Source organism: Xyrauchen texanus, chromosome 15 (genome assembly GCF_025860055.1).
Source record: "Xyrauchen texanus isolate HMW12.3.18 chromosome 15, RBS_HiC_50CHRs, whole genome shotgun sequence".
Taxonomy (NCBI): Eukaryota; Metazoa; Chordata; class Actinopteri; order Cypriniformes; family Catostomidae; genus Xyrauchen; species Xyrauchen texanus.
This window is the reverse complement of record NC_068290.1, coordinates 17,988,807-18,009,195: the sequence shown is the minus strand read 5'-3', so window position 1 is coordinate 18,009,195 and position 20,389 is coordinate 17,988,807. Positions and strand designations below refer to the sequence as shown.

General features: G+C 44.9%; 1 protein-coding gene across 3 annotated transcripts in view; it reads left to right on the top strand.

The window, feature by feature from the left end:
* The window catches only part of LOC127655705 (semaphorin-6D-like), a 204,289-nt gene that overhangs the window by 83,444 nt on the left and 100,456 nt on the right, over positions 1–20,389 (top strand). The gene's annotated exons all lie outside the window — the stretch shown is intronic.

Sequence of the window (20,389 nt, the reverse complement as noted above, 5' to 3'; positions counted from 1 at the left end):
TGTTCACATCATATTATGTAGGTCCGAACCATCGTCCGATTACGTCATCAACGTGAGCACAAGAGGCAGCTGTTTACCACTGTACCTAGGTAGCAAGTGTTAATTTAAGGACTGTATTTTGGGTTTACCACGAAAACATGCACAGAACGACACTTGTTTGTCTCCCACGAATGCATTGAATGTGCAATTTTGTAAAAAATGTTAGCGTTTGTCTGCTGTGAGCTCACTGATGCATTGCATGCATTGTGAGGAAGGTGGCCTGCTCTTTGAAGGGGATTTATTTGGAGTCAAGCAGATATGAGAAATGTATTATACCACAATAACTGCAATTCTGAGCCTGCAAAGATGCAAATTATACGTCATCACAAGCGGTACACTTCTGCAATTTGGTACGATTGCATTCAAATCATAAACGAACCATATCAAATGAACCCTACCCCAGACCACCTTTTCAAGCGGACACAGGTGCGGTTTGAAGAACCCAGGTGTGCACCAAAAGTGCTAGTGTGAAAGCACCCTTGGTTTCAAATGTGGTCTGAGGTAGTTTGCTCTTTTGAAATAAAATGGCTTGAAGCACTGTGAAAACATTAGAGCAATGTGTTCCTGTTCTCTTACGAGAGGTTCTCTCGTATTGCGTAAGCTAGCTTACGCTACGGGAAAGATTCATCTTTTCTGAGATATTGAAGCCAAAAAATTATCCTTAATTTTTGTATCCATTGTCAACGCAGTGCGGAAGCTGCAGACCTTGAGCGGGCTAGCTAGCGAGCTCATAGGTTGCTCTGCGGCAACAGCTGCAGCCTATAGACGAGCTTGGGCGAACTCGCATCCAATGAGAGGCGTCCGCGCGCTCACTGCATCAAAGCCCGCCAAAATGGGACTAGCGTGCATATAAGCGTAGTTCGTAGGCTGGAACCCTGATTTTCATCTCTTCAGCGAAGCTCTTCGCATCGCTGACCTGGAAGCCGCGTCGCCGTTCGAGGGGCATCAAGCAAGCGTGGACAGCGCTAGAAGAAGCCGGCCGTCTCAGCCACCTTCAGCCATCCTGCGAGCTACGCCATCCAACGACGTATCCTTTTTATTCAGCAAGCTAGTTCTTACGAACTATTCACAAAAGAGTACGAGCGTCTTTTTCAAGATGCCTCGTTCCACTTGCGCCTCATGTCGCGCCCTTCTCAGCACCAGAGACCGCCACATCATCTGCGCTCTCTGCCTGGGACTGGGACACGCAGAGCTCGCCCTCACTGAGGGCGGATGCGATTTCTGTGAGGAGCTACCGATGTCGACCCTGCGGGCTCGACTCGAGCGCTCAAAGCAGAAGCCGCCAGCCGCCTTACATTCCGCCGCGCAGAAAGAAGCGCCGCTCCCAAAGGCTGCCGGAAACTGTGGTTGAAGCGACTGCCTCGCCGGAGCCTCTCCCTCGAGCATCGTTTTCACCCTCCCGCCCCGGGACGCCGCAGTTGCCACCGAGCGGCCGCACTGCTGCCATCTCGGATGACGAGGCGGAGGATAAGGGCCGCTGTTCCATCATGGCTTCGGACAGCGAGGAGTGGTCAGGCTCCCAAGCCGCCTCCTCGGCCCAGGAATCCAGCAGGACCACGCTGGAGTCGAAGGGGAGTTAACACGCCTCCTCACACAGGCCGTTGACCGCCTCGGGCTCGAGTGGTCACCGCCCCTGAGCAGGCACCCAACAGACTCGACGGCTGCTTTCTTCAAAGCCATCGCCACTCTACACCCGCGGCCCGGGCCGCTCCCTTCCTGCCGGAACTACACACGGAGCTTGCAAAGTCGTGGAACGCTCCTTTTTCGGCCAGGTCCCGTTCCCACGTCTCCACCTCTCTCGCGTCGGTGGACGGCGCCACCGAGAGAGGCTACTCCTCCATCCCCCCGGTCGAGGACTCGGTAGCAGCACACCTTTGCCGCCCTCCGCGAGATGGTGGTCTAAGCCTGTGCTCCCGTCTAAGTCCTGCAGAGCGACTTCCGCCTATGTTGGCCGCACCTATTCCGCCGCCGGCCAAGCCGCATCTGCTCTGCACTCCATGGCCATTTTACAGATCCTATTAAGCGGACCTTCTTCGGGAGTGGGATGAGAAAGGCAGGCACCCAGAGGCTGTTACTGATCTACGAAGCGCGACAGACCTCGCCCTTCGCGCTACCAAAGCTGCAGCTCAAGCTCTAGGGAAGTGCATGGCCTCGCTGACTGTGACCTAGAGACACCTGTGGCTAACGCTAGCCGACATGGGAGAAGCAGAGTGCTCCACGTTCCTCAACGCACCGCTCTCTCCGACCGGTCTCTTCGGCTCCGCGGTGAGTGGCATTGTTGACCGCTTCTCAGAAGTCCAGAAAGCCACTCAAGCCATGAACCTCTTCCTGCCGCGTCGCGCTAGCTCCTCTGCAGGCCGTTCACGTGATCAGCCTCCTGCACGAGCCTCTTCACAGCGCCCAGCTCAACAAACTCAGACTTCTCAGCGTCGACAGGGCGGCCGCCCTCGATCGTGCTCAGACAGCCACCGCAGACCGCCGCCCCCCCACGGGCCTCGATTTAAGGTAACGCTGAAACCAGAGCAACCGAAGTCTTCCTAACTTTGTTGAACAAACGACGGCTCAGTCCCGCCGCGGCCGGACCACCGTCAATGCTTTGCCCCCGTCAGTCCCCTTCTCTCAGGCTACTACAGTGGTGAATTTAGCAGCCAACAAGCCGGTGACACTGCCCGCTTGCCTGCACTCAAATGCCGTTTTTACGGCGACCCAAATAAATCTTGTAAAGAGCAAACATGTCTTATGTGTAGAACATGTGCCCACAACCCAGTTTTCACCCCTACACACAAACATAACACATTCCGTGCCCCTATCAGAGCACGCTCGCATAAAGCGGTTACGAACCGCTCGAGCGTCAGAGTCAATAAATGCGCCCACGAATACGTGCGCGCGCCCATTCTTTGCCCGCTCTGTTACACGGCCAGCAAACATTCCTCTGTGTGTAAGTCCAGTGTCATGACTATGCTTGCGCATCAAGTAACAGATGTGACTCTTTCCCCATTCATTCCAATCGGGAAGTCACTCACAAAACAGCCTGTTCATGCTGTCTGCGAGCACTCATGCATAAACACACTAAACACGCTCACACATTTTGTTCAGCGCTCTGTGTGCGGCAATCAGAGCGAATTGGCCATTCACCCTCTAGCGTTACGCTTCAAAGTGTGGTAAGCTATTCCAGGGATATCCAAGTGGGTGTTAAGCACAATACAACAGGGCTATTTGCTACAGTTCGATTGCCGCCCTCCTCGCTTCAGAGCGCGGCTCGAAACCACTGTGAACACGGAAGCAGCGTGCATGCTTCGTTCAGAAATAGCAAGCCTTCTGTGCAAAAGGGCCATAGAGAAAGTGCCACCCTCTCTGAGCGAGTCGGGGCTTTACAGCCGTTATTTTCTTGTTCCCAAGAAAGACGGCGGCCTCAGACCCATATTAGACCTCAGGGTTTTGAACAAGGTGCTTGCAAAAAGACCATTCAAAATGCTTACAATCAGGAAACTCCTCGCGCATGTGCGCCAGGGGGACTGGTTTATTTCTCTCGATCTGAAAGATGCATACTTTCAGATTCAGGTAAATCCCCGTCACAGGCCATTCTTAAGATTCGCCTTCGACGGCCAGGTTTATCAATACACCGTCCTCCCGTTCGGCCTGTCCTTAGCACCCCGTACTTTCACGAAGTGCATGGATGCGGCGCTCGCACCCCTGCAGAGTCAGGGTTTGCGAATTTTGAACTATTTGGACGACTGGCTGATTATGGCACAGTCACATATGGAGCTTCTGTCTCACAGAGCAGTTCTCCTCAGCCATCTGAACAGTTTGGGTCTTGCAGTCAATTGGACCAAGAGCTCACTACAGCCCAGTCAGACAATTTCCTTCCTTGGAATAGAACTAGACTCCTTGGCAATGACGGCTCGCTTATCTACACAGCGCGTGCGCCGTGTTCAGCGACTAGCCGCATCTTTTCAGATGAACAGCCTCACGCCTCTGAAGAAATTCCAGAGAGTGCTAGGTTACATGGCCTCAGCCGCAGCAGTACTTCAGCTGGGTTTACTGCACATCGCCCGCTTCAGCATTGGCTAAACACCGCGCGTCTCGCCGGGCTTGGGCCACAGGCCGCCAGCCCATCAAGGTGACTCAGACCTGTATATCAGCTCTGCAGCCCTGGACAGTGGCCGAATGGTATCAGCGGGGAGTGACAATGGGAGCTGTATCTCGCCGAAAAGTCATCTCGACAGACGCGTCCAACACGGGTTGGGGCGCGGTCTCGCGAGGGCTCTCCGGTTTTCAGCCTATGGTCAGTTCAGGAAAAGCTCCTTCACATAAATTGTCTGGAAATGATAGCGGTCGAGTACGCGCTCGTGTGCTTTCTCCCGGTCATTCAGGGTCACCACGTCCTGGTCCGTTCGGACAACAGATCTGTGGTATCCTACCTAAACCGTCAGGGCGGTGTCAGATCCAGGAACCTCTTCCATCTGACGAAACGCATACTGAGTTGGTCCCAGTGCCACCTGCGCTCGCTGAGGGCGACGCACGTGCCAGGCCACCTGAACGACGGCCCGGACAGACTGTCCAGAGACAATATTCCCCCAGGGGAATGGTCCCTGCACGCTCAAACAGTCCAGACGTTATAGCACCTATTCGGCAGAGCAGAGATAGACCTCTTTGCGTCCAAAGAGAACTCTCACTGCCCAATATTTTTCTCGAAGCGAGGACGCGCTGGCCCAGGACTGGCCCAGACGCCCGCTTACGCCTTCCCTCCCGTCTCGCTATTGCCACAGGTAATGCAGAGGATCAGGGAAACGCGTCACTCGGTGCTCCTCATAGCCCCGAGTTGGGAGAATCAGACATGGTTCCCGGAGCTTACGCAGCTGTCACTGACAGCGCCGTGGCCCATCCCAGTGAGAGCAGATCTCCTCTCTCAAGCTCAGCGGCACAATCTGGCATCCCCACCCAGAGCTGGCGCTGCATGCGTGGGTGATCAGCGACTACCCATCGCTCTGCCAGAAGGAGTAATAAACACCATCATACACGCTAGAGCCCCTTCCACGAGAAGACTCTATGCGTCAAAATGGTCTATGTTCTCAAAATGGTGCACTGACAGAGACCTGGACCCGCGGACATGTGGGGTGTCGTCGCTGCTCGTATTTCTACAAGAGCTGCTGGATAAGGGCAGATCCCCATCCACACTCAAAGTGTATGTGGCGGCCGTTGCGGAGTTCGCTGAACCCCTGCACGGCCAGTCATGGGGTAAAAACGAGCTGGTCATCCGCTTCCTCAGGGGAGCTAGAAGATGAACCCCCCGCGCCCCCCCATCGGTTCCTATCTGGGATCTTTCTATAGTTCTCGAAACTATGAAAGCCCCCCCTTTCGAACCACTTCAATCCGTGGATTTGAAATACCTTTCACTCAAAACCGTTTTTCTGACTGCCCTGTCATCAGTCAAACATGTGGGAGACCTTCACGCGCTGTCTGTCAGCGCTGTGTGTCTTGAGTTTGGACCAAGTGACTCCAAGGTCATTTTAAAGCCTAGACACGGCTATGTTCCCAAGGTGATCGGTACTCCTTTCAGAGCACAGGTCATTTCCCTATCGGCGCTGCCAGCACCCGATAGCTGAACGTGACGCCAATCTCCTTTGCCCGGTCAGAGCACTGAGATTGTATACTGCGCGCTCCGCCGCTTTCAGACGCTCTGAGCAGCTTTTCGTTTCGTTCGAGGGCGCACCAAAGGTCTCGCCGCCTCGAAACAGACACTATCTAGATGGATAGTGGACGCTATTGCTGCTGCATACGCGTCAAAAGACCTGCCATGCCCGTTGGGCATTAGGGCTCACTCCACTAGAGGCATGGCATCCTCGTGGGCATGGTCCAGCGGGATTTCCATTCACGACATATGTGTGGCAGCGGGATGGACTTCCCCTCCACCTTTGTCAGATTTTACAATATGGAAGTGCCCGCTCTGCAGGCAAAACTACTAGCGGTTTAATACGCTACAGCTCCCCTGGTGAGCTGCACAGATGGGACACATTCCACACAGACCGGCACCGCCGCTCTGTCGTTCCCTTCCCACTATGTGCTTATGTATTACACAATCAATGACCCGCATTCTTGCCGGCCAAATATTATTTCCCCACTCATAAGGGCTCCCCGGGTCCCCCTTAATTCCCTGGGGCTCATACAGTGGATGCTTGGCACGCACGGCGTTGACAATGGGTTCCCGTAGCGTAAGCTAGCTTACGCAATACGAGAGCACCTCTCGTAAGAGAACGTATCGGTTACCTAACGTAACCTCGTTTCTCTCTAGATGAGGGAACGAGTATTGCGTAGCCGGACGTGCTCGCGCCACGAGCGACTTTTCGCTTCAGTCAATGAAAACCAGGGTTCCAGCCTACGAACTACGCTTATATGCACTCTAGTCACGCCGATTTTGGCGGGCTTTGATGCAGTGAGCGCACGGACGCCTCTCATTGGATGCGAGTTCGCCCAAGCTCGTCTATAGGCTGCAGCAGTTGCCGCAGAGCAACCTATGAGCTCGCTAGCTAGCCCGCTCAAGGTCTGCAGCTGCCGCACTGCGTTGACAATGGATACAAAAATTAAGGATAATTTTTTGGCTTCAATATCTCAGAAAAGATTAATCTTTCCCGTAGCGTAAGCTAGCTTATGCAATACTCGTTCCCTCATCTAGAGAGAACCGAGGTTACGTTAGGTAACCGATACGTTTTCCATGATATATCCCCATTTAAAACCTCCACAAAGTCTTGGCTGGGGACAGGTGGTTGTTTGTTCCTGGAGTTTTGAGTAATGGATTAACATTTTTTACCTCCAGCTACAGAGAAGTTTTCCCCTCTTTTGTTCTTTCCTGTAGAGAAAATGTTGTTGTCCAGACGTAAATTACTGGTAAATTGAATTAATGACTTAGGGAGGCAGATTTTCCTGCTGACAGAGAAGCTTCACCTGAATGAGAAAAAGACCTTCTGCCTCTGTTTCATGTGTGGTGTGTGCTTATTTATTTAAAATCACTGAAGATGTATGCAATAGAAAGTCTCTCTGTCACTACTGTCCTTGTATGTGTGTCTGGTATCACTAGTTTTTCTATTACAGAACAGTGAAAGTGGTGCATGTTAGGAACAAGAACTTTAGCTGGCATCACAAATTTTATACTTCATAAAATGTAAAATCACTTGAATAATGGCAATGACATGTCATAGTTGTTTGACTTAGTTGTCTGACAGAATCATACATCATCCCCCACTCTTTCCACAAAGCATATTCTTGTTTAAACATTCATCACCTCTCTTTCTATCAATTGCCCTCTTATTTCATTCTTTTGGTTCCTCTTTTACCGCAACACTCATTATCAGAAACAAGTTTTATACTTCTCTTTGGAAGACAGAGGTGTTGTAGAGCCTGTGGGATGTGAAAATTTATTAAAGATAGACAGCAGGTTGCCATGTGGTCAATATGTATGCTGCTTGAGGCTTTCAAGGTGATTAACATCTAGAGATGTCATTATATTGCTCACAAACTTTGCTTTACCCACACAACCACTGGCCAGCCTCCCAGGGGTGCTCTGACTCTGCCGTTTATTTCAGACAGTGGTTTGTTACATTTTAGGGGTGCTGCATTTGTTTTTGCAGAACATGGTGCATCAAGGTGTCTTGCACCAAAACAGTCATAATTTAGTTTTACATGAATATTTTTCACTCTCTCTCTAAACATTTAGGGTAAACAGGCTTTTATTTCTGCTGTTGTACCTTTATGATGATTGGCTAACCTCTGTATGTGAAATGACTAGCAAGTCCATGTTGCTAAATACTGAAAAATTATGTAAACGTAGGGGCTGTTTTGTTAAGGGAAAAATTTTGTAATTTCTGCACCACTAGCATCAACAAAAGGAATTGCAAATATAATGACTGTTTCCAAACAGGTTTTCCAAAGACTCCCCTTGCCTGCCATTGGTCAAATGGTCCAGAGTCTATTGGTCTGGGTGGATTGGGGAGGGAGCTTTGCATTGTTGGCACTGTAAACGTTAGAGTATCTCTACGTAGTACATCAAACTCTATTTCAGTGCAAACAATAATCCTGTATTCCATTTAATATGGCCCTTTTAATGTTAATATACAGTATCAGGCAGCCTGCAGCTGAAGTAATGGATGGAGGAGGCAAGACTGGCATTCCAAGACATAACTAAAAGGCCACTTGTCACCTGACAGGGATAGAACAGCAGGACTTCTGTGGTCACTGAGAAAAGGACATGTCAGGGTCACTGTGAGCAAGAGCAGCAAGACAAAGATGGGAGGATGGAGAGGGTAAAAAGTGAAAGGAAATGTGGTAGAGAGAGCGAGAGAGGGAGAGGGGAGAGGGGGCGGCAGGGGCACAGCAGGTGCAGCAGAGGGAAGGAAACTGAGCCAGCCATGACTCTGATGGCTAAAGGAAGTCCTCGTTTATGTCCTGGAAGTGTGGGTGTGTGTGTGTGTGTGTGTGTGTGTCAGTTTCTCTCATTAGCAGTGAAATTACTAGTGTAGAGTTTAATTATCATATTTTTGTCACTTTTGACAAATTTTACTGGGGAAGGATTATAGGAAATGTAGCAAAAACAACTAAGACTTGAGAGACAGTGAGAGTGAGAGAGGATGGAAAGATACAGTGGTTCGTTTGTGTCTCTGACCCATCTATCCGTTCCCACGGTAGGAGGCATAAGAAGTGACCTTGTATGAGCTGTGCCCCTTGATCCCTCTCTCTCCGTCTCTCTCTCTCTCACATATGCACTCACTTACACAAATGATCTGTTCACATCAACACCATCAGTTATTAATCTTTTTGATAAATATCACATTTAAAAATGTATGAATGTCCTTGTATAACTAAATATCAAACCAATTGACATTAATTTGAAAAGAAATTAAGCTTGGTTCGATTGTTGTATTGAATGCATTGACATTTAAAAAAAAATGTAAGTGAGACTTGGTTTCCAAATACTTTTACGGATAGATGCCAGGGTCGGAAGGGGCAGAGCCTATAACATTAATGTGAAGAGGAAAAAAAAACAAGAAAGCTAAATTGTTAATTCAGCCAACCCTAAGGATAAGTATGGTTTAACAAGATAACTAGTTTAATGTGAGTTAAACTTGATCAGTTAACAGTCTGTCAACCTTAAAGTATTTTTAGCATCGATTTAGCTAGCTATCTATAGCCATACATCCAAACAATATCTATCGTCCGTAGGTCCCAGTTTATAGGACTATGTCACTGCGCACAGAAACGTTAATTTAACAAGTACACAAGCATGTACCACTACAAGTTAGCCGATTTTGTTTGTTGGTTTGTTTGCTAAACGTTAACCTTACCTGTCGGTGTCTCAGTCATAGCGCCACTGCATTCATCAGTAGTTTTGAAGGAAGCTCTGTGGAAGGATGCTGAGAGGATGACTGCACTGGCTCGGTCTTCTTGCAGTCAAAGACAGAGCAACTTTCTGCTCTTAAGTTTATTCCGTGCACTGTCAAGTGCTTCATCAGATTTTTTTTTTTGCCGGTCTTGGCAGCAGTTATCTTGCCGCAAATATTGCATTGTGCGCTGTTGGCATCGAGCCTGGTGAAATGCAGCCACACTTTTGATCTTTTCCACATCTTTTCCATCTATGGGGATGTGAGCCACGTCTCTGGGCGAAATCGGTGTAAACTAGTGTTTTTCCTTGATGCCTAAACACAGCCAATCACCGGCACTTTTAGATTTGGGCACATCTAGCATGCCTACATGCTTATCACGAGATTAACCCCATAGGTATCGAAATTTGGTACAGAATGTTAAGACATTTTTCGAAATTCGATTATTTAGAGGCAATTTGGTCTGTGCCTAAACTGTATCGAACTCGATACCCAGCCCTAATAAGGTTTCTTTAATTGGTGTAGAATGGTGCACATTTATAAAGCAGTGTTAATACCATGATAACTTGTACTTCACATTCACAATATGATGGTCTTGTCAGATTATGACATTGTATAAAAACTGAACGTCTTATTCTCATCGAAACGCTGCTCTCAAATATGGTGAGACATTATAAAATCAATCAGTAATTTAATGAACAAAAAAACGGAATTAGTAAAGTCCTGCTGAGTTTGTTAGTAATATAGTTAGTTATATTTTTCAATGTATGTTGCTAATGTAATCAATCATGTTCTTGACTGGCAGTCCCCACTGCACCTTTAGACATAGGCATAGGCACACCAATGTTACGCTCCATGCCATTAGAGCAACACTCTCAACAGATTATTGGGGTTACATCTGAAAGCAAATAGTCACTTCTAAAAATAATCGATATTATCATCCTTTGGGGCAACACTGGTTAATAGCACATATTAACTACTAATAAAATATGACAGATAATGAATAAAGCTTGTAACTTACAGGTTTGAACTGCATAGCATTTCTTGTTATTATGTGTAGCATAAAACTCTTAACGCATGTATTGAGACAAATATTATACAAATAATGTGGTCACAATACTTCCAACTTAATTCATGTAATGGAACATTGCGATTCTTTTTCAAATATTTTCAAATATTCGGCTCTCATAAATATGGATTCTGTTCACTTTTACCTTCATTTTTATTCCCATTAGAATATAACATAATATGACACAATGGTATACATGTAAATGAATCAATTCACATTTGGTAATCCGGTTTGAAAATATGGGCTAACCTATTGGCACATTACAAGAAAGCACAGGTTTAGTCTTAACAGTTTATAAGTTGTATAAAAATCTCTCTAATGGAATGTGAATTAATAAATGCAAACAAAAAACTCCAGTGTGTGGACATCCTCGTGAATGTTGCAGTAAAGCATTTATTGTTGCAAGGAAGGAAGTAACAGGAGCAGAACAGGAGCTGCTAAACGCAGCTTCTTTAATAACAATAAAACAGAATACAAGGCAGGATAAATGCAGAAACGGGGCAAGACAGAAAACCAGGATGTAAAACAAAAGTTAACAAACAGGACTGGAACCATGGCATGAACCGGGAAGGAACATTAACAACTGACAAAAGTTAACAGATATCAGGGTAATATATACACAAGGGATTATTAGGTAATTGAAACACAAGGTGAAAACATTAGGGAACAGCTGGTAACAATCAGGGCAGGGAATTATGGGAAGTGTAGTCCAGGGGGAAACAGATGACAGAGGCTAAACACAGGGTAAACAACAGAGAATTGTAACATAACCCCCCTAACAGGCAGCTCCTAACGCCCAAGGAGGACAGAAAGGAGAGGCAGGGCCAAGATGGAGCCTGAGAACAAAGAGTCCAGAGCAGATCAAGTTGGTGGCCAGAGGACCCAGGAGACCAGATCAGATCAGGTAGATGACCATGGGGACCAAGGAAACCAGGGCAGACCAGACAGATTACCAGGGGACCAAATAAACCAGGGCAGATCATGTAGATGACTAGGGGACCAAGGAAACCAGAGCAGATCAGGTAGATGACCAGGGGACCAAGGAAACCAGGGAAGGCCAGAAAAGACGACCAGGGAACCATGGAAACCAGAGCAGATCAGGCGGACAATCAGGAGACCCAGAAGACCAGTGCAGTACAGGCAGACGGACCGGAGACCCAGAAGACCAGAGCAGATTAGGTGGATGGCCCGGAGACCCAGAAGACCAGAGCAGATCAGGCAGATGGCCAGAAGACCAGAGCAGATTAGGTAGATGGCCATGAGACCAGGGAGACCAGAGTAGATCAGGCAGATGGCCAGGAGATCCAGAAGGCCATCTCAGGATAGGGACTGGGTCAGGAGGCTTGGTAGATGACCACAGTCTAGAGACTGGAGCTGTGGAAGGTGGAGCTGTAGGAGACTCAAGGGACGAAGCCGTGGAAGGCTCGAGGGGCGGAGCCGTGGAATGCTTGCGGGACGGGGCTGTGGAAGGCTCGAGGAGGAGAGCCGTGGGAGGCGGAGCCATGGAAGGCGGAGCCGCGGGAAGCTCGAGGAGCAGAGCCATGGAAGGCGGAGCCATGGCAGGCTCGAGACTAAGACTCCAGAATGACTGGGGAGTGACCTCAGTGTTCGCGAACATGAGCAGAGTCTAGGGAGCGACCTCTGTGGTCATGGGCATGGAAAGAGACTCTGGAACGACCTCTGGTCGTGGCCATAGATAGGGACTCGGGAATGACCTCTGAGGTTGTGGGCATAGGCAGAGACTTGGGAATGACTTCTGTAGTCATGAACATGGGAAGAGACATGGAAACGACCTCCATGGTCGTGTACAAAGGCAGAGACTTGGAGACGACCCCTGTGGTTGTGAAAATGAGCAGAGACTTGGACATAACCTCTGTGGTCGTGAACATGGCAGAGACTTTGAAACAAGCTCCGTGTTTGTGTACATGGGCAGAGACTCAGAGACTATCTCTGTGGTCGTGAACACGGGCAGAGACTTGGAAACAACCTCCGTGCTTGTGAAAATAGGCAGAGACTTGGAAATGACCTCCATGGTCGTAAACATGGGCAGAGACTCGAAGACGACCTCTGAGGTCTTGAACATGGACAGAGATTTGGAAACAACATCCGTGGTTGTGTACATGTGCAGTGACTTGGAAACGACCTCTGTGGTTGTGTACATGGGCAGAGATTGGGAACAGAAGCCTTTCTCCTCCTCCTCCAGGAGGCAGAATTTGGCAGCGCAGGCTCTTGGACAGACGAGGCTGGCAACGCAGGCTCTGGGATGGATGAGGCTGGCAACGTTGGCTCTGGGACAGACGAACCTTCCAGCTCGTTGGCCGTGGTAGGCGTTGGCTCTTTGGCCGTGGCAGGCCTGGGTGTTTGGTCATTGGCCATGGCAGGCGTGGGCGTTGGCCGTGGAAGGCGTGGCCGTTGGTTCGTTGGCCATGGCAGGCGTGGCCGTTGGCTTGTCGGCTGTGGCAGGCAGGAGTACTGATAGGCTGTGAGGAAGGGTCTTCGTGACCGTGCACACCGACATCAGTGGTGGATAATTCAACTTTGAGACAAGGGCAGAGAATGGCTTTGAACAGGGAGTTGTGGAAGGCTGGGATGTGACATGGCATGGAGCAGAGTCATACATAGCTGTGATATGGTATGGAGCAGACTCATACGTGGCTGTGACATGGCGTGGAGCGGACTCAAACTTGACCTGGACATGACGTGGAGCAGACTCAAACTTGACTGGAACATAGCACTGGAACATTTAGAAATAAATCCAATCTGATACATGGATTTCAGTGTAGAATCAGAAAGTTCTGTGTATCTGGCCAGGATGTGAAACTGATGTGAATATTCTTTGATGGGTAAATTTGCTCGGCTTAACTGAATAAAGGGTACTGCTAGATCCATTTCAGTTGGGTTGGTTGTTCTGTTGCAAGGAAGGAGGTAAAAGGAGCAGGATCTAAACACAGCTTCTTTAGTAACAATAAAACCAAATACAAGGCAGGATAAACACAGAAACAGGGCAAGACAGGAAACCAGGAAGTAAAACAAAAGCAAACAAACAGGACTGGAACCAGAGCATGAACAGGGGAGGAACATTAACAACCGACAAAGGTGAACAGACATCAGGGCAATGTATACAGAAGAGATAATTAGGTAAATGAAACGGGTGAAAACAATAAGGAACAGCTGGTAATGATCAGGGCAGGGAATCATGGGAAGTGTAATACAGGGGGAAACAGATTACAGACGCTAAACACAGGGCAAACAACAGAGAATTGTAACATTTATCATGCGTCTCAAATTTAGCCAGAAAATAAATGTAAAATAAAAAAAGTGTTTTTAAGTTTATTGTTCTTCTTCCTTCTCCTCTTTTGTTTCTTTTTATGGAGGTTGGTAAAACAAGCGTAACTTGCCCTTACCACCTCTAACTTCTTGGTTGTTACGTTGGGAGAAAGAGCTCTGAGATGTTCAGCTCTGGCCTGTTGAAATCCTAAGGTTATAGCGCAACTTAGTGGTTTAGAGCTGCTAATGTCTCATTCACGTGGTGATCGCGGTGGTAGAAAGCCTATTCTGAATGGACACTGTAACGCAGTTAAAGGGAAAGGAGGCGACACACAAACATAACCAAACACAGGGCAGCTGCCTGTAATTCTCTCTCTCTCTAACTGTCGTCACCGGCTGCCCTTATCCCTTGCGCGCCCCATCATGCTGATTGGGGACCCGGTGTGTGTCATTCCAGCCCGGCCACACCCTCCTCCGGTCTACAGATACCCACTGTACAATGTCAGATCTTTTCAGTTATGTCTTTAACTTTATTGTTAGTCTTGTTAGAGGGCTGTCCTTTGATTTCAACAACAGAGGCATTAGAGCTCTGTTTCATTATTTATGTTTCGATAAGATCTGAGTGGATAATGAGGGACAGAAATCCTATATCTGTGAGTAGGACAATAGTTCATGTTTATTAATACTGGGGTTGACAGAACATGGGGCAAGAACAGTTAGCGCTTGGTTAACAGTACTGTCCATTGTAAAGTACAACAGGGAAAATTCCATATGGAGTTTTATTAGCTGAGAATTGCTTATTGAACAAACAAGTTGATGTGACACCTTGTGTGATTTATGACACTGTATGTGTTCTTAAACTTGAGCTACAAGATTTTTACCCTCACTCTAATGTTTAGATTGGGTTTTGAATGTTTTTGTTTTAAATGTTTTGTTCTTGCTCAACCTTGTTTGGTGTTGAGCGTAACATTTTCAGGATAAACAGCATGATGCAGTGTTGACCTTGCTGTGTTTTTGCGGATACAATATTTAAATGACTTGGAGGTTACGACAAACTCTCTCTTTTTCACTCTTTTTCGGTTTCCCTGTGATAAATTATACATGAATATCCAGTGAATGTCACTGTCAGCCAGACCAGATCAGACTTATCATTGCAGCAAAAAGAACAGAAACATCACAGTGCATCAAGTGAGAGAACAGGATACTCTGAGAGAGAAATGGAAAGAGACAGAACAAAAGAGAGAAAGGGGGTGGTTAGAAAGAAGTTGTGGAGTTGGAGGAACTTGATTGCCCCCAAGTCATTTTAAAGGAATATCGGTTCAGCCACAAATTATAATTTTGTCATTATTTAGTCGCCCTCATTCTTTTATATGTTCTGTGAAACAAAAATGAGATATTTTGAATAAAATATTTTGAAGAATCTTCTCACGGTTCTTTTCCATAACACCGAAAGTTTTATGCTACAACAGTTCCAAATGACAACTGAATGATTGAGTCAGTGATTCACAAATTTTACATTATTTATACTGATCCGATTCTCAATGAGCATGTTTACATGCATGATTATCAAAGCTTAATCTTGCACTAATTAACTGGCTTTGCTTTATCAGGGTAAGGTCATAAATCAAAAACCCATTCGGCACTCAGTTGCCCATTACCCTGATTTCACGTTGCATGTAAACACCTTTACTGTCTTACTGGTTCTTACTGTCTTATCCAATGTGCGCAAGAATCAAGGATACAATAACAATCATTTGTGCACATGCCTGTGTATGTTCTGAAGTCTAAAGCAGAAAATAATATGATAATTACAAATCTCATGGAACTGGTTTTCTTACATTGTTAGAATGTTTAAATGTGATTTGGTGAAAATATTTTTGGTGGATTTGTCGCAGTGGTAAAAGTTGGTCGTTTTCTCACACAAAGCTAATGTATTGCTTTAGAAAACTTGGAAGACTAAAGCACACAAGTCATGACTTCTTTTTTGGTGCTGCATTGTTGTGTGGTTTTAATGAAACCATTAATTTCATTTTTGTAGCATAACAACTGTGGTCACTATGAACAGTCGCGGTAAATACATCAGTGAAGATTTTTCAAAATTCTCCTTTTGAGTTCTACGGAAAATAACTGCATACAGGTTTAGAATGGCATGATGGTTAGTTAATAGTGACTTAGAATTATCATTTTTGGGTGAACTACTCCTTTAATTGGGCTGGATGTGTGTATAATATACAAACAGTGCATGTGTATAGGCAGGGCTCACAGATGACTGGATCTAATCAATATTTCCATTCCATGGAGAACTATAATTTGTGTAATTTACCTAGCATGAGCTCAGATACACATGCGATCACACAATTCACCCCACCAACCAAAGACTTCTATCTTATGAGCAGCTACAACTAGCAACATGTCTATGTGAGAACTGAGGAAACAATAACATCATTTTGCTGGCAAATCATTGATACATTTTTTTGTATAACCAGATGTCAGGGCCTTGATATAAACAACATTCAATCCTGAGATCGAATGAAAAGTATACTTATGTAGGCATCAAAACACTTCAATTAGAGCAAAATTACAGTGGAGCATGAGTTAAATGGACAGGCATTCTGTTGAATTTAGCTAACTTGAGTTAAGCTTTATTGTATTATTGTGAGTTCTGACAAGTTCTGAACTGTGTCTGGAACAGGCATTAGTCACAACCGTCGGTCCACAAATTACTCAAACACACCTTACGCAACATGCATCAAGCAAAATAATGTTTTCCCCAGTGTGCGGCTAATGTCAGGATCACTGCTTATAATACTCAATCAGGGCCAATGTTCTCTTGAGCCTGTTGGTTGTTGCTCGTTTTGATTGAAAGCATTCGCTGGCGGTGTTCTAGAAAGTCCAGAATATTACCATGCGCGCCATGATACCTCACTCTGTTCCATTTCCCCATTGAAAGAGAGCATTTAATCTGATTAGTGATCTATCAGCAAAAGTTCTGCCTCCCGGCTCTAATGGTCAGTGCCAGGGCCTGGTCTGAATTATTAACAGATCCATTTCTGAAGACCAGGGACCATTCATCACCAAACATAGAGACAAAATGAAAGAAAGAAATGGGCTGTGCGAAGTGGAGAGTTAAAAAAAATTTAATAGCTGGACAAATTGCAAGTAGGGCACATGAAGGAGTAAAAAAAAAAATATTCTAGAAGGTTTTCATGTAGCAGTAAAGAAAAGGTATGTAAGATATGCACAGTGTATGTAAAATGAAGAAAATCCTGTAAAGTTATTGAAGAATTTCTAAACGTCAGAATCCTAGTTTGGTGGCTGTTAGAAATACATGCAATAACATGGGTCGCATGGCCCCGTTCAGTTTTCGGACCAAGGTTTTATTAAATATTAATCCAAATGGTCAGTAGCTTTCCACTTTTAAAACCCACACAGCCCTCTGTGGAAATATATGTGGATGAGTTTATAGTGAAGCACCAATGAGTGATTTTCAGTTGTCTATCTGGGAATTACTGTTGCCAGCTAATGACTCACTGTCAGTTTTTTCCATAAGTTAAAATGTGACCAAAATCCTCAAATCCTACAAATAAACCTAACTAAAAACCTAATCTTGCCCTATCTAAAACACAGACTGTGCTTCTAAACCCATAATGATCCTAAACCTAATTCTGGTCAGCAGTGTTTCTGAATAAGTTTACAAACAACAACAGTAACACTGTGTTTAGACCAGCCCTCTTTTTGGACAACACTAATCACATTGTACAACATAAACCACATAAACAGCTGATACTCATATGAGATGTATTATATATACAGACACACACACACACACACACACACACACACACACACACACACACACACACACACACACACACACACACAAACAATTTTAGTAATGCTTTAGTAATACTATAACATTGTACTGTGACAATGTCATAGTAGTGTGATCCAGAGTTTTTTTTTTTTTTTTCAAGAATAGTTCACCCAAAAATCTGGTCAAAATTCGGTCATTATTTACTCATTATTATAACTCTCATGTTGTTCAAAACCCATATGCTGCTGTCTAATTCTATGGAACAAGGTTTAAATATTAAATGCAATTTGTGTGTTAAATTCCAAAAGTTTGTTAGGAACAGACAGAAATGTAAGTCACAATTCAGTGATAATTTCTACCTTCGCTAAAGCTCACATGTAGCCTGCGTCCAGTTTAAAAAAAGAAAAGAAAAGGGGATTAGGGTTAGCATCATATTTGCATTATATTTAGGTTTAGGAGTGCACTTAGTGTTAGGTTAAGATTTATGTTAAGTCTATGATTATCCCCTGGTCACTAGGAACTGTCTTTATGGCAATTCTTCAAAAAGATATGCTTTTGTGTTCTGCAGAAAGAAACGAATGACAGTATATCAGTTTGGAATGACACAAGGATGAGTAAATGACTGAATTTTGTGTGAGTCACTTGGTTGAAATATTAAATTAAGGCCATCCTTTGCAGAAGTTCTTACAGATGGAAATATGTTATGATTAAGTAGGCAGGCCTTCACATGATAAGTGTTTGCATGGAACTGATAGAATAGGATCATTTCAAGATGCAGCAAACTTCAGATGTTGTCATGATCCATTAGATCACTGACCCAGTGTTAATCAGTTTGAGGGAATGCTGGAACCAAAGACTGACAGTAAATCACAAACACACACACAAATACTGTCACTAAGTGTGTAATTTAGCCAAAAGGGAATGTACTACCATCAGACAATTTCAAAATTTTTTTCTTTTATCCTTGTTCATATTTCCAAACTGAATCATTCTGTAACCAGCGTGTATTGATTTTATTGCAGTGCAACTTCACGCTTGGATAGATACATTAGCTTCATTTCAAATGTGCGGTGTTTGATGGATTTGCTCATTCAGAGACACAATGACATCCACCAGCCAAACAAGAATGAACTACAAGTTCACCTACCCTCTGCGGTGTACAGGCATATACACAGTTAGTCTCAGGATGTATGCTGTGGGTTTATGTATAAATCCAGTTTAGCTTTAATGGAAAATGAATACTATAGCAGTGTTGGAGAAGCTACTTCAAAACAAGCTACAAGCTGCTCATAATTTAAAATAGTTACAGTCAAGCTACCATTTGAAAAAGTGGAGCTACACTACAAGCTAGCTACAAAGCTAGCCACAGTATTTACACCAACAACATTACTTTTGTTACTTAAAGGGCCAGTGTATTTATATTAATCACATTATAGTCAACATATTTATTTTATCTACATTTGCCATATACATTCAGTGCCCAGAGATGTCTGGGAACACGTTTGAGTGATGATGACTCAAACGAATATGCAAAAAAAACAAATTGAATTTTGGTTTTGAAAACCAATTTGCTCAAATGAACAACTTCCCAACGCTACATTTAAGAGATGTCGTTCTAGGAGAAGCTACTTGTTGGAAAATAGCGTTATTGTCAAGCTACTGTAAATGTAATTATAATTATAGCCCCTACTTCTAGTTGCTAACCCCTCAATCATAGAAATGTAAGAAAATATGGTGTCTTCTAAACTGGTTATATTCCAGATGATACTTTTTTTTTTTTTTTTTTTCATATTTTGTTCTGTCCATTCTGCCTCTGTAGTGTATATAAATGGTTGATTTAAGGCTTATGAAGAATGACTGTTCTCCCCTTTCCTCAACCCCCCTGGTGGGATGTGAGGGGGTGAGTGATGGAAAGAGAAGGGTGAGAGGGGCAAATGCTTGAGCCACATGCTATAACTCAGAATGTGATAGCCTCATACATATGTGTTCCAGGAAATCTAGTCCATTCCCCCAACCTAACCAGGGGTTTTAAAAGATGCAGGAGTATGGAATTCCAGGGCTGGTTAGTTGAATCCATGATTCACTGTCTCACAGACAGTTTCAGTAATTCTACAATCTGTTGCTACGATTGGTTGTAGTGCTGCACAGCTATGTATGACCTCCATAAAAGTTGAATGTTCTTTTATAAAAGCAATCACTTGAGTTTAAAGGGATAGTTCACACAAAAAATTAAGATGTTGTCTTGTTATTTTTCTCAATTTCAGTCTTTATTCTCTAAAAATCTTACATTGCCAGTATCACTATTGTTGTATGTTGGCGTGTGTTTTGTTTTGTTTTGTCTTGTTTTTATGGAAAAGAGCAGCTTAAACATTCTCCTAGTAACAACTTCTTTTGTGCTCCAAGGAAGAAAGTCATACAGGGTTCGAAAGACATGAGGGGCAGTAAATGATGAGATCATTTTTATTTTTGGCTAAAGTATTCCTTTGGATGGATAGATGCATGCTTTTTTTTTGACACAAACGGGTTAGTGAGTTCAGAAAGTGTGTTGTCTCTCTCTTTTCTCCACACACAGATGGGAGTTCGTTTTTCAAGCATCTGGTCCTGTTTAGAGCCGTGTGTGTTTATGAGAGAGTGTTTTTAAAGCAGTGGTATAAGAGGGATTTTTTTTCCTGAGCAGTGTCAAGTTTTGAATCTTCCTCTGTCTCGGGTCACTGACCAGTTCACATCTCCTGCCAACATGATTCACCTACAAAACCAGGGGTTATTAGTCTACAAATCTCCAACACAGCCAGATTCCAAATATATTAATGTCCTTTCTCTTTCTCTCTC